The 15,869-nt window shown below is 39.0% G+C and overlaps 1 protein-coding gene across 1 annotated transcript in view; it reads right to left on the minus strand.

Annotated features, from left to right (window-relative positions):
- LOC149153990 (uncharacterized) overlaps positions 1 to 15,869 on the minus strand; it is a 130,221-nt gene that overhangs the window by 76,586 nt on the left and 37,766 nt on the right. The window lies entirely within an intron of this gene.

Here is a 15,869-nt window from a genome sequence, read left to right on the forward strand (position 1 = left end):
ATAGCAAAAGTCGTTAATCCAATCCTAAGAACAAATATTTTAATATGAATAAATATACAATCATATGACAATCAAGAGCATGAAAGGATAGCCTTTCACATGGATCGAAAGCTTTCAGATCCTCACAAAAATAAAATAACTATAGCTAAAAGTTATAAAGCATGGCCTGCATTAAAAAAGTAAAACTATCAACAGTGTCCATGTTATACAAAATTACTATTAATTTGTTGGCAATCATCATCTTCTTTTTGGATGGACATCTTTCCAAAAGAAACACTAGAAATAGAACAACATGCATGCAGATCCTCTGGGTTGGGTTTGATCCCTATCTCGTGATAAGCCTTGCCAAAAACCTCCAATTGTAGGGTGTTCTACTTCCATGTTCTCCCTTCAGCTCGCATCATCCATCCTTGTGGTCCTATATACATACATCAAATAAAGACTATAGACAGATAGTTTGACTAGAATGAACTTGTGGCCAAAACAAAATGAGTTTAAAATTTTCTTTGGAGTTCTCACCAAAATTTGAACCTCAAACTTAGAAGTTTAGCAAATCCTATGAATTAGCTAAACTTCTCGTTCAAAGTTTTGGGAACCAAAGTTATTGGAACCGAACCGGTTCCAGCAAAACCAGCTGATCCGACCGGTTTGAAGGCAAAACCGGTCCGAACTGACCCTCCAAACTAGAAATGACCGGTTTGGTACCAAACCGAATGGGTTCCAAACCGATTTTACCAGTCCGCGGGCCCCACTGCCATGCAGCCAGGCAACCAAAAATAAACTTTTTTTTTGTTTTTTTAATTAATTTTCCTATTTCTAAACCTAATCTAGCCCCCCCTAAACTTATTTAAACACCCCCACCCCCTCTATTTTACTCACACTATTCATTCGAGTCTCTTGCATTTCTTGAGCTAAGTTTGGTGAGGAGAATTTGGAAATTTTTTTGCAGGCTTGGTCTAGGGGAGATTTTTTGCAAATTTGAAGAGCTGATTGGAGTCTTGGAGAGCTGTTGGATTGGAAGATTTTTGAGCTACTTCAAAGATTTATTTTTTCCCAGAGATTTTTGGGTTTTTTTCAATGGTTTTTGCAATTGGTAGAAGAATTTTTTTTATTTTGTTGGGGCTGCTACATAGCTGATTTTGGAGTTGTTTTTGGAGCCTTTGCAACCCTTTTTTTCTTCTATTTTTCTCTAAAAATCAGCTATTTTTTTCTCATAAAAATTAAAAACCCTAGTGTTTTTATGCAGATTTGTAGGGGCTGCTCTAGAGCTGATTTTGGAGGAGTTTGGAGCTGATTTTCTTTAGCAAATTAAGAGGGAAATACAAGGTATTTTTTTCAACCATTAATGTTCTATTTTTCTTCAAAAAACTATTTTTTTCTTCTCTTAAAATTTTAAAACCCCAATTTTTTTATGCAAAATTCAGAATTTCAGATTTCTTCTATTTTTTTCTCAAAAATTATTGTAATTTGCAAGGTTATTTTGAGAGATTTCGTTGGCAAATTTCTGAAGGAGATTTTGGAGTTGATTGAAGAGTTTATTTTCATCTTGGTTGGAGCTTTTTCTCTTCTCAAAATTTACAGATCTTCCCTAGGTATTTCATTGGTTCTACTCTTGTTTTATTTTTCTCTAAAAAAAATATATCATAAAATTCTAAAAACAATAGGGTTTTCTATGCAGATTTTTCTATTCTTCCCCATAACCCCCAAAAACAAGAATGATCCAACTTCAGTTCACTGTCATTTAAATGAACAAGGGCTAAAAGTCTGCAACTATTGTGGGAAAAAAGTTAAGGGTGGGGGATCCATAAAATCAAAGAACACCTAGCACATTGGAGAGGGCAAGTAAAACCTTGTGAAAATGTCTCGGATGGTCTTTAAGCAAAAATGCAAAATTTAATTGAATCCTACAATGACGAGAAGAGGAAAAACAAAAGACTTAAAAAAGATATAGCCAAAAGTCAAAAGGATGATGCCATGTATAGTGACCCTGATTTTGAAGCATATGTGCCCAGTTTTGAAGAATCCTCTAGTTTCCCTTCTAAAGTTGGGGAGGGTAGTTCAAGTGGTTTAAACTTGAAAAGGACAACAATCCGTAAAGGGATTGACTCCTTCCTTGTACCCCGCACCACCCTTGGTTCTCAACCAACCCTTGATGCTAAATGGAAGAAAATAGAGAAGGAGGGTGCATATGAATGCATTGGTAGATGGTGGTATGATGCAGACATACCTTTTAATGCTACTAATTCTGCATATTATCAACCCATGATTGATGTTATAGCTTCATGTGGAGCCGGCTTCAAAGGCCCTAGCTTTCATAATATCAAAGGGGGCACTTTTACAAAATGAGGTCCAAACAATAGAAAGTACCTTACAAAGTTCAAGCAATCATGGACCAAAACAAGAAGCACAATTATGTCTGATGGATAGACTAATGGTAGATCTCGCACCATACTAAATTTCATAATTGCTTGTCCAAAAGATACTATGTTTCTCAAATCTATTGATGCATATGATCAGGTGAAGGATGCACAATTGCTATTTCGTCTTTTGGATGGCGTAGTTATGGAAGTAGGGGCTGAAAATGTTGTACCTATGTTGCGGGGGAGCGCTCCCCCCCCCCTCGATCCCTCTCCCAATCCGCGCTCTGCGTTGGAGCGACTCGGGACCGGATCGGGAGCGCGCTCCCTAAAAACGTTTTCGCTCCCTGCATTTTCGGGAGCGTTTTGCCTTTTCTGCAATTTTTTTTTTGTAGTAATGTTCGAAATGCAATTTTTTTTGAAAGAAACAAATAATTTTTGAGTGGGGTAGCTTAATGATCAAGTCTAGGCCCTAGTATTGATATGCTATTCATGGTAATGTTAAATTCTTAAATTTTTAACATTACCATGAAATGACTCAGGATGTTTGAGGGTGGTTTCGGCCTCATTGGATTTCATACGCAGAAAGTAGAATTTTAGATTTCATTCAAAATCCAGCAAACTTATCAATTTTTCAAGATTTCAGGATTGGGGGATTGCAATGTTTCCATTGAATTTTCCCATGTATTAGGGTATGGAACTCGTATTTAATCAAGAGCACCAATCCCTCTATGTACCTTGATGTTACTGACATTGGTTGTCGAACTCCTCTATCACAGTGTTCCACGGGGACTCGCCCCCCCTCCTAGGGGTCTAGTTTACTCGCTCCCCCGCGCTCCGGGGACTTGGGGACGAGTAGGGGACGTTTCCCCACGCTCCCAAAATGGAGGAAACTCGGGGGGACGTGCCAGGGAAACGTTTCCCTTCCCTGAGGGGACGTTTCCCCACGCTCCCAAAAAAATGGCCTTGCTTATAGTTTATGATTTAATAGACCTAAAGTGGTACAAAGCTACTCATTTTCTGTATGGGGATAACGTCTTGTGCTGTCTTTTGGTTTCAACAAGCGTTATTTTAGAGGGTCAATATCATGGAAATTTGCTAGACCATATAGCACGTACATGAATTTCCCTTTTAAAACTTCTCCTTTTTTCTTCAAGTGATGGTTGGATTACAGTGGGGAAATAATTGGAGTGACAGGCAAAGAATATGAGACATTCAGTTTGTGTTTTTAATTTGCATGACATTTGACATACAAACTATGGAAGCAGCACCTATGTCATGTGGGAAATAATTGGGTGGACTATAGACTAACATGCGTTTACTGCAAGCATGACAAAATACTATGGGCAACAAGAAATCTCAGGAACCGTCGTTATATATGAATTTATACAGTTACAAAATTTACACAGAGCATAGTGGCTCAGCTTGAATTATAAGGTTTGAAAATTATTTTCACCCCTGAAATACACTGCTAGTTTGAAGTTTGAACTGCATGGCATTGCTCTAATAAGGTAGACAAACTATCCATGCCATCGTTGGTCACCCAAGTTGGTTCGCAGATGGTCATCCTGCAGTCAATGTCATTTGATAGTAAACTGTCAGAAATTCTTTCATGTGATCTTCTCATCTCTCCTGGAACTAAAACTCTTCTTTCAGCATATGGTGTATTGTCTATATTATATATAATATAACAAACTTTCTAGCTGTTGGATCCAATACAGCTGGACAACCCATTGTAGTTGCCCCTTCTACTGCCAACGCAGTGTTCCTCATCTGTTCATTTACCTTTTCACAGAATTCAGTGGCTACCTTATCAAGTTGAAGCTCTCCCTCTGTCTGACCAAAATCTAAATTAGAATTTGACCAAGCTGAATTAGAATTTTAAATTTATTATTTTATATGATATTATAAATTTGGATAATGTCAAATGATATTCATATCAATGATCATGCTTTGCAGCTTTTCAATTCAAACCAAATTGTCATAGTGGACTCAATTAATAAATTATATTTTATATTTATAAACTTTTAAGACCCTGACGCTCCCCCACGTTTCCTAAAAAATGGTAGGAAGCTTTTGCATAGGCCGCTCCCGCGCCCCCTCGCTCCCTTGCCCCCTCGTCCCGGAACCTTGGTGGAACATTGCTCTATCATGACCCTCCTAAAAATGTACGCATCACTCAAACAAAATCTTGACTTGACTTGCTATGCTTTTTCTATCTTATGTTAATGCTTAGAGGGTGATATTAATGACAAAGATCCTTATTTTCCAACAAGACTAAAAAATTAGACATTTCTCATGGTGGCAAGAGGCCCAAGCATAAAAAATAGATAATAGATTTACTTCTCTTTTCTAGTTTCTAGTATCTTTTATAACTATTGACTCTTTCATACTTATTATGATATTTTTTTAAACAATATATGACAATTTAAGTTTGAAGTTGGCAATTATAACTCATTAGTAATGAATTATGAATATGATGCTTCATGAAAGTTGAAGGTTGTTTCATTTCATTTCATTTTATAACATTTCATTTCATGTTAGATATTATTTGTTGTAATGGTTACACTTAGCTTACAAGTACAACTTTGGTGATCAATGATGATAAATGTTATATATTGAATTTTGAAAGCTTGAAACTTTAAGATTGATGAATCATGAGACTCAATATGTTGTATGTTACTGTGTTACTAACTTGTGGACGTGATTGATGAAGATTATAACTTCTAGATGATTGTTGTTATATGGTTCAATCTATGTTTTTTTTTTTGTTTTTTATATCTAATTCATTATTCTACATGTTTTTGTTGACATATATGTATCAAAATATAAAAAATATATATATTGTATAAAAAACGCTTCAGGATTCGCTCCCAAACCGGGAGCTTCTGAAAATGTCGCTCCCGCTCCCAAGTAACATTGTGTTGTACAAGTTATCACAGATAATGCCTCTAACCATGTTGCAGCGGGAAAGATGTTGGAAGAAAAACACCCCACCATTTGATGGTCTCCATGCGCAGCAGATTGTTTGGACCTCATGCTTGAGGATATCGACAAAATTGAGTGGGTAAAGAAGTGTGTGGAAGATGCAAAATCCATAACCAAGTACATCTACAACCACTCATGGGTTTTGAACCTTAAGAGAAAGCACACAAGGGGTAAAGAGCTTGTTCGATTAGCGATCACACGATTTGCAACCAACTTCCTTTCGTTGCAATCCCTTGTTCAACAAAAAGAAAACTTGAAGAAGATGTTTTCATGTGATGAATGGAATTCATCTCAGTGGAGCAAAAAGACAGAAGGGAAACAAATAGTTGACCAAGTATTTGACAAAAGATTTTGGTCAAAGGAAGAGGAGGTTGTACTATTTAGTGAGCCTCTTGCCAGAGTTTTGCGGATGGTGGATAGTGATAAATCTGCTATGGGTTTTGTTTATGAGGTTGTGAATTAGGCCAAGGAACAAATAACAGCAGCATATGGGGATAAAAGACAAAAGTACATTCCTCTATGGAGAATCATTGATGAAAGATGGAACAAACAACTCCATAGACCTTTACATACAACCAGCTACTACTTAAATCCAAGGTATGTAATTTTGGATTTCAATTCTCATTGCTTATAAGTTATAAGTTTTAAGTTTTGCTTTTAGCTTTTAGTTTTGTTGACTTGATGAATATGTTTTTGTTTTCTGAATTTTGAAGGAAAAAGTACACTACAAATTTTAAGGCTGATGGGGAGGTTTTAGGGGGAATTGTATAAATGCATTGAGCGCATGGTCCCACATTCCAAGACTCAAGAACAAATTCATAACAAGCTCTTGAATTTTAGTGAGAGTCTTGGTAGCTTTGGAGTCGCCCAGGTAGAAACTGTTAAAATTTGCAAATTCTTATATTAATAATTTACTCATTTGATTTCAACTTTCAAATTCATTTGCTAATACTTTATTTCCTTCCACAGCCTATTGGTGGCAACAATTTGGTAGTGAATGCCCTGAATTGCAAAAATTTGCAATTAGAATTTTGAGTCAGACATGTAGTGCTTCAGGATGTGAGCGGAATTGGAGTGTGTTTGAGCATATACACACTATGAAGAGGAAGCGTTTGGAGCAAAAGCGGTTGAATGACATAGTTTTTGTTCAGTACAACCTTAGTTGAGGCGCAATCAATCGCTGAATAAAACCCCTAAAACAAGCAACATTGTCTTGGGTGACTTTGATCCAACATCAGAATGGGTCGTGGAGAGTCAACCAACAACATTTGACAATGAAGACCTTTCTTGGTTGGACTTGGAACCAACTCCACAGGATGTAGAGGCAAATATATCAGAAGCACCAGTAGCAGCTTCAGGACCAGCGGAATCAAGTTGTAATCCCATTGCAGACTTGGATGTTATTCATTCTTTAGAGGAGGATGAGGAGGAGGAGGAGGATGTTGATGATGATTGATGATTTGATCATTGATTTGCTATAGTTGTAGCTTGTAGCATTGTAGGATGTAGTATAATACTATGATCTAACATGTTATTTTGGACTATAAAGGCCTTTTAGAGCCTGCTTCTTGATGTTTGAAACATTTTTAGTTCAGCGACATTTTGCACTAAGTGCTATTTTGGTTATAAGCCCTATTTTGCTCAAGTAAGAGTGGGACCTTATATTAAACTAGTAAAATACATAATGTTTATAAAGCTGCACCCACTCTGTGAAAATTCAACAACAGTCGGGCTGTCAAAAAATCGAAACAAACTTCAAAAACCAAAAAAAGCCCGAACAAGACTACAGAGGAGCCTATTAGTCGGACTGTCGTGCATCAAAATAGAAAACTGAATGCCTTTGAGGACGGGCCCACAGATCCGATGGCCCACAAAACTACAACAAAAGACCAACCATAGACTATTATTTAACTTGTTATCTCGATGACCGTTCGATCCAACGGTCACGAGTTAATTTCGGGTTGACACCTATTCCTCACTTTAACTCTTCTTACGGACCCGGAGAGGACCTTAGCCCGCCTTTCTAAACTTTTTCGAGTCTGAACGAGGAATTATCAGTAGTGCAATTTCTCCCTCGAAATCCATAGGATGGAGGAGAACCAAAGGGATCACAGCAACTAGCCCCCTTTTTAACCTCTCTTATGGATCCGAAAAATAAATAAGCCCCTCACTATAAAATTTCGGGTCCGATTTGAAAATTAAAGATCGAGCATATTTATGCCCGAAATACGTAGGATGGCAGCGATCTCGGTAAATAGCCCACCCTTTAACATTTCTTTCGGACCCGAAGAAAGAATAGGCCACCAATCTATATTTTTTCGGGTCCGAATGTAGAGTTAACCTACGCATATTTGTCGGCCCGAAATCCATAGGATGATAGAGATCCGGGCCATCTTTGGTCAAGAACCTTCCAACCTGCCCGTTGTTTACCTTCTGCATCTTCCCTTTGAATGGTCCTCTTTCTTCAATTTCCATTAGTTTTTTCTTTGCTTATTTCTCAAGCTCTGAAAGTACTCTCGGTCTATGTTAGCCTGTTGATGACGGTCTTCGCGCAATTTTCCTAAGGGAGTCAACATCCAGTTATATCTCTTATTACTTTTAGAACAAAGTACCCCTTCATTCGCCAACCGATCTGCTAGCCTGTTAGCAGTTCTACGAACATCAACAAAATTGAGGGTTCTCAGTGTTTCAAGTGGGATTGGATGCATTGATATACCTGCAATAACCGCCAGTGTTTCGACACTCTTTCTGGTGTTGTGCCATTGCATATTTTCTTGACCGAATTGATTATTAATTCAGAGTCAGCTTCGATGATGGTGTTATGCAAATTTGATTCAATTAAGATTTCTAGGCATTGCTCTAGGGCCATGAGTTGCGCCATATTAGTAGTGGCTTTCCCCAAATAACTACGAAAGATGATTTTTATGTATCCTTGCTCATCTTACTCCACCATAACCAACCACCCCAGGGTTTCCTTTAGAAGCTCCATCTATATTGAATTTCAAAAATCCATGAGGAGGAGGTTGCCAGAAGTCCTTATCTGTTGTTATGTGACTAACAATCTTGCTTATGCCCTGGGTGAAAGGCACCTGAAGATCCAGATGCAAAAGTATTTGAACATCCTGGTCTTGAGGTGGGTTCTCGGGGGGTTTCTTTATAAGGATGCCTACAGTCTCTTTGAGTTGTCTAATGATCTGAGCTATGATGCTCTGGGATGAGGCCATTCTGTTCTTGAAAATCCTATTGTTGCGTTCTTTCCAGACATCCCAGATTAGAAAGCCTGGAACCAGAGTCCAAGCTTTGTTGGTTATTTCATAATCAGAGAAGTTTCTCCTCCAGTTCTTCAAAGTTCCAGTGATGCTGAAAATGTCCCTATCTGTTTGTCTAAAGATTGAAGCCACCCAATTCCACAAGGTGGAGGTGAAAGGGCAGAGATTGAGAAGGTGCTCTGTTGTTTCTTCCTGTAATTCACATCACTTGCATCTAGATGGGCTTGCCACACCTCTTCTCCGAAGGTTATCCCAAGTCAAAATTTTCTTATGCTGCACCAACCACATGAACATTTTGATTTTCATCCAGTGTGGGTTCTGCCATAGGTCCTTCCATACCTTATCAGGGTAGGGTAAGTCAAGCCCTAGGGTTAATCTCTTGGCTTCTTTAAGGTTGAAGTTGCCTTCATTGTTTCTGCCCCATCTCAATTGGTCTGGCGATGTTGATGTCAAAATATTCCTTTGTTCCAAGATCACTGCAAGAGCTTCTGCCTGGGCCTTCAGAGGGGTCTCTTCACTATAAACCAGGTCCTTCCATGTTCTCCATTTTCCCTTTTTCCTAGCCTGATCCCAGAAGTCACTTACCCTAAGTAGACCCTTATTGTCAGTGTCATTCTTGAGATAGGCTAGATCTTCTCTTAACAGAATAGGTTCTTGTTGCCAATTGTTCTCCCAAAACCAAGCTAGGTTCCATCTAATCTCCCAGAAACTGTGTTTCTGTACAATGGCTTTATTCTCCCATGCTTTGTTCCAAATGTGGGAGCCTTTGATGAGCCCAGACATTCGAATGAGATCCCTTTCTTGCCAACTATTAGCATACTTCTGTTTCCAAATCTTGGCCCACGAGGATATTGTTTCCTTTAGCCATCTCCACCACAGTTTTGCCCCCAAAACTTTGCTTAGGGATTCCAGGTCATGCAGTCCCAAACCTCCATGTGTCTTAGGTTTACAGACATTATCCCAAGCAACTAAAGCCCATTTCTTTTTCTCTTCCCCTTTGCCCCAAAGAAAGTCTCTTTGGATATTTCTGATCTATTGCACAACTCCTTTAGGAGCAGGAAGGGCTAAAAACATGAAGATGGGAACAGTTTGTAGGACAGCTTTAGTTAGCACTAGACGACTTGCTAGATACAAAGACCTACTTGTCCAATTACGGACTTTGTCCTGGAGTTTATTAGTGACTGACTCCCAAACAGCCTTGCTCAGAGGATTGTCCGTTAGGGGAATACCCAAATATTTGGAGGGTAGTTGATCTCTTTGAAAGACTACAATTCTAGTGAGGTTTCTCTGAATAGCAATGTCAGTATTAAAAAAGAAAATCTTTGACTTGGTAAGACTTACCTCTGTCCCAGCAGCCATAGCAAAGTCGTTCAATATTTGCTTGAAAGCTTTAGCTTCCTTGACCATGGGTGTACCCTGCAGCATAGTGTCATCCACAAATTGTTGGTGAGTCAAGGCATCCCCATTCATGGTGAGTTTAAGACCCTGGATTTTTCCTTTTGCTTTGGTTGATTTGATCGCATAGCCTAAACCTTCCATCATGAGAATAAAGAGGAAGGGGGAGAGTGGATCACCTTGTTTGAGGCCTCTCGAAGGCCTAAAAGTTCTGGATGGAGAGCCATTAAGCAGGATTGAAAAACTAACTGTGGTAACAAGGGCCATTACCCATCTTATCCAGTTGTGGTCAAAGCCATACGCTTTTAGTACTTCCCTGATATAAGCCCAACTTAGCTTATCATAAGCTTTTGCTAGGTCAAGTTGGATGATCATACCTGCTTGCTTATTGCTCTTGAGAGAATGTACCACCTCGTGAGCTTGGATGATGTTGTTTAGAATTTGCCTTCCTTCCACATATCCAGTTTGTTCCTCAGACACAAGAGTTGGTAGAAGGGGCTTGAGCCTGTTTGCAATTACTTTGGATATAATTTTGTACACCACATTACATAAAGCTATGGGTCTAAATCTATCAGGTGTCATAGCTTTTTCCTGCTTTGGAATCAAAGTTATGAAAGAGGCATTGAGCACCCTCAAAACAGTTTTATTCCTCCTCGAGTCCTCCACTACCTCAAGGATATCATGTTTGATTGTTTCCCAACATGCTTTAAAGAAGTCTACATTGAACCCATCTGGGCCTGGAGCTTTCCCATTTTGCATCTCTTTGATAACTTCGCTGACCTCCTCTTCAGTCACTGGCCTGTTAAGATTGTAATTGTCTTCTCTAGTTACCAACCTAGGAATGTGCTTTGTGAAGTTATTGATAAATTGTGATCTGTCTATGAGAGGCTCCTCTACTATGCTTTGAAAATGTTGAACCAGAGCAGATTCTATTTCTTTGTGGATGCTGACTTGTTTTCCTTGAGTATCTCTAAGTTTAGAAATCATGTTATGAGACCTGTGTTCCATGGTTGACTTGTGAAAAAATTGTGTTTCTTTCTCCTCCTTTTAACCATTGCACTCTTGATTTCTGTCTCCAAAAGATCTCCTCCTGCTTGCATTTTTCCTCCCATCCCTGTTGGAGAGAGTCAGCTTGTATTTTCCTTTCCTCGGTGAAACCATCTAAAATGAGGACCTGGAGAATTCCCTATAGTTTCTGTTCAACTTCATTTTTGGCTTTGAAGATGTTGCCAAACTCATTTCTGTTCCAATCTTTTAACCTGAGTTTGATGTGTTTCAATCTCTGGTGTAGAAGGAACATATTAATTCCCTAAACAGGCATGTCTTTTGTCCACCATTTTTCAATATTGTTGATGAGGTTAGGGTGGGTGAGCCAAATATTCTCAAACCTGAAAGGTCTATTTCTTGGAGTGCCTATAAACAAAGCTTCCAGTTGGATGGGCCAGTGATCCGAGCCTCCAAAAGGGAGGATTAAAGCAGACAAGTCAAGGCCTGTGAGAATGAGGTCCTCAAAGATTATGAATCTATCAAGCTTAGAGGCAACTTGAGCAGCCCCTCCCCTTTTATTATTCTAGGTAAAAGTGCCATTTTTTGTCTCTGTGTCCACTAGCCTCATGTCATTTAGGAAGTTCTGAAAGACTATGGAGTCTCTGTCGAGTGTTCTGGTCCCACCTTTTTTCCCGTAAGAGATCTAATCATATTGAAGTCCCCTCCCAGAATCCAGGGCATAACAGGATATCTTTCTCTTAGCTCCTCCAGAGAGATGACAAGCTTCAGCTTGTCTTCCAGTTTTAGAGGACCATAGACATTTGTGAATAAATAGACTTCCTTGTCACCCAAAGGTTGGATTACCATCGATAGGTAGTTCCTAGATGCTGAAGCATCTAGGATTCCCAACTTCTGGGGGTTCCAAAGTGTAAGAATTCCTCCTGTTATGTTGTCTGCTTTAACTTCTAGATATTCATACTTGATGAGCCATTTGCTGTGTATTTCTCTTATTTTATCTATTGAACATTTTGTTTCCTGGATAAACATCATATCTGGTTTTTCTTCTTTTATTCTATTGCTAAGATTTCTTTGTTTCCTTTTACTTCCTAGTCCCCTAATATTCCATGTGGTGAGCTTCATTAAGAAAGGTTTGTAAAAGAGTAACTGGTAAGATCTTTCATCTTACCTGAGTTGATCATGAGTTTCCCACACTCTATCAGCAGCTCATTCTGTCTTTTTCTTCCTCTTTTCCTGCCTGGATTCTTGGGATCGTGTCTCGGTGTTGCCTCCATAGTTTTAACCCCTTTGTTTTCCTGGCTATCATGGTTTCTTTTGACTGCAGAGCCCTTTGCTTGAGATCTCCAAAGGAAGAGTTGTTGTACTCTGTCATACTCCTCTTGTGGTAGGGAATCAACCCCCTTGATGGTTCCCTGCTCCAAGAACTTTTCTAGATCGAGATTCTCCCTTTCAAGAATTTCCTGCAATTCATGGTCCTCTGTTCCAACCTCACTTGGGGTCATCTCATGGTCCCTGTCAAGTTCCATAGTGCTAGGCAGATCCTCCTTTTGTTTATTGTTTTCAAGGAAATCCTCCATGTTATCATCTTTTCTCTTTTCTGTAGGACTATCCTCCATTACCTGGTTCGTACCATTGTTCCCATCTTCTTCTTCTAATATTTTGAAGCTGTTATAACTTGGTTGCTGCTCCTCACTGATTTTATTTTGGTTCTTTTTCCCTCCTTTCCCTCTGCCTCCCACCTTGGTAAGCCTTCAGTATCTTTGCCTATGTTGGTTTTAATATTGTTCTCTATCCTGTTCAATGGGCAGTCTCTGAAGAGGTGCCCGTGTACATGACATTTGCGGCATCTGAATGGGACATGTTCATAGTCCACCACCTGCACCCATTCTTCATCATAAACTTCTAGAATGATTTTGTCCGAAAGTGCTCCAGATAGGTCCATTTCTACGCATATTCGGGCAAAGGAGGTGTATTTCCCTCGCAGAGTCGCATCTGATATTTTTTTAAAAATGACCTAGTTTATTGCCTATGGCTTTTAAAGATTCTGGCAGCCAATAATCTAAAGGTAGGGAGTAGAGTCTTATCCATACCGGCATTGATGTGAATGTCTCTCGTTCTGGGACAAAATTCATCACCCATGGTCGCATATAGAGGCCTGCAGCCACGTAAAAATATGGTCCTCCTTCGAATACTCTATCTTTGTCCTCTAAGTTTGTGAACACGACTATGAAGAAACCCTTGGACCCAAGGTGAAGATTTATTTCTCCCTTAGGTTTCCAGTGGTTCTTTATCCAAGCATACAAATCCTTCTCCGTTGGCCATATCCCCATAAATTTGCATATTACTGCATAAGTCACCATGTGATCTTTGTGCGACTAAAGCGTCTGGTCACTTAAAACAACCCAGGGTGTGATGGTTGACCTAGGTTTGCAGATTCCTATCATTTTCTTTTGCTTCACTCTCTGACTGCCTCCTCCCGTTCTCTTTTCTCTTCTGCCTTCCTCGTGATTCTCTTCCTATTCTTGATCCTAAGATCTGATGTTTCCCTGTTTCTCAGTGTTGATGCTCCCCATACATGTCTCCATCGGCTTCTTGAAGCAGTTCGAAACTACATGACTATAGGAGGGAGTGGAATACCCCCTCCTCGCCCCTCCATGGTGATCAGCTCTGAAACCCTGTTGTAAACCCTAGTCCAGCATGCTTGATGCGGAGCTCCGTGAATCCTTTTCCAAAATCTCATATCAAGTATCTGGTTATAAGCACTATTACTTGCTATATAAATGAGAAATTTTACATATTTCTGTATAAATGGTTTGGATTCACATGGATGTACATGAATATATCTGTTTTTTCTTTAAAATATGAATATTTTATGTGTTTTAGGTAAACCGTTTTTTTTCCGGTTCCAGTCTATTTCAACCGGTTCCCGATCCAAAAGGTTTTTCAGTTCGATGACCTTTTCGGTTCTGATAACAATGGTGGGAACCACTTCAATCAACTTGCTATGTAATGATACAATGAAAAAGGCATTCGCATTGAAGATACTAAATAGATACATCTTAACTTCAGATCTATTAAGCACTGAGAGAGACCAAAAAAAGGACGAGATCACAATAGTGAAGCTCATGCTACTTAAAAGATTCAGAGTTAAGGCAGATCTATGCCAGTTTTTTTAAATTATAGTAATTGATTAAAAGAAATAAAAGGTTGACTCTTCTTTTTTAACATTAGACATTGGACATCAACCCTTTTTTGTTTTAGTTCACTTGCATTACCTAACCACATGACAAATATCTTCCATCCCATGTTGTAGTGGCACCTTTCTTCTCTTTAAGCAACTAATTCTTAGTTCTAGGCTATTCAGCTATTGAAGCAACTAATTCCTAAAATTGCGATTTTTTCAACAAAACGATTTAATCCTCCGATTTTTTGCAGACTTTTTCAGAAACGAAAAAATCGTGATTTATTCGTTATATGCCCAATTTTACGGGAGTCGACCCAAAAATTCGGTCGTCCTCCCAGGCCGCGAAGAAAGAGGCCGAAAAGGCCACAAATGATATCATTTTCTTTTGTTTTTTCTCCCATTCGACGTTGTGGAGATTCATAGCTGTTTTCCATTGCCCTAGAGGAGAATATTTGTGAGTTTTGTGGGGATTGGAGATTTGTCCACTGCTCAACGTGAGAGATTCATAGTGTCAAATTGTTGCTGCCAAGTATGTATCTTAATTTCTCTCTTAGTTTTTTTTACACAAATAGCTTCTTAAATCTTTCTATACTTCTCTAAAATTCTATTAGTTTGTTTATATCTTATTTTCGGCTAGAATTTTGAAAGGTAAACATTGTTTAGAATCTAGATTGAACCAAAACTTCAACTTTCAAGAATAAAATGATAAAAATTCAAACCCTTGTTTACTGAATCTGATTGTTTTCAAGTGACTGAGAAGAGGTATTTAATTTTTAAAATCTAAAATCAACTATTGCATTTGTGTTTGCTTTTGATGTGATGGGAAATTTTTAATTTGTTTCAAAAAAAATTGTGCCCAGGTTCAAATTCAAGTTCAAAGTTTAAAACAGAATGCCAAGGCTTTTGGACACTATGTGGGAATATGATGAACCTGATACTATACACGAATCTAGGGGGGATCAATAGAATGTATTTGACTTGCAAGTCGTGTGGCAAGCATATGTCAGGAGGTATCAATAGATTAAAATTCCATTTGGGGCCAATTCCAGGGCAAAATGTTGACCTTTACCCAAATACAACTTCAGAAATCATCCAATGGGCCATTCAATCATTGATGGATAAAGAGGGAAAAGACACCAAGGCAGGACTAAAATTCCAACTTGTAGGGGCCTCAAGAGTGGGGGGAATTGAGAGTGGCAGTGCTTCTTCAGCATCACCTTCCTCACTCATATGTCCCAACCCCTCATCTATCTCATCTTTTTTTGTTCCTAGAACCACAGCTGGTGCACAATCTAGCATCAAATCAGCACTTAAAAAAAGGAAAAGGCAGAAGCTGACAGGTTGGTTAGTAAGTGTCTTCTATGGAGTGATGTTCCTTTCAACATTGCCAAGACAAACCCATTCTACCAGTCTATGTTTGATGTTGTTGTTGTCGTTGGCTCGGGGTACAAAGCCCCCACCTTTGCAGAATTGAGAGGGCCTCTTCTTCAAGATGAAAAGACTGATTGCACTTCTATATTATAGGAGTTTAGGGCATCATGGGAACAAACTGGATGCACAGTCATGTCAGATGGTTGGACTGACCAGAAGGGTAGGACCCTTCTTAACTTCTTGGTTAGTTGTCCCAAAGGGACAATGTTTATCAAATATGTTGATGCATCTGCACACATT

This window comes from Pinus tabuliformis, chromosome 9, assembly GCF_031772625.1.
Source record: "Pinus tabuliformis cultivar Carrire ecotype Pingquan chromosome 9, CPIR1, whole genome shotgun sequence".
In the NCBI taxonomy this organism is placed as follows: domain Eukaryota; kingdom Viridiplantae; phylum Streptophyta; class Pinopsida; order Pinales; family Pinaceae; genus Pinus; species Pinus tabuliformis.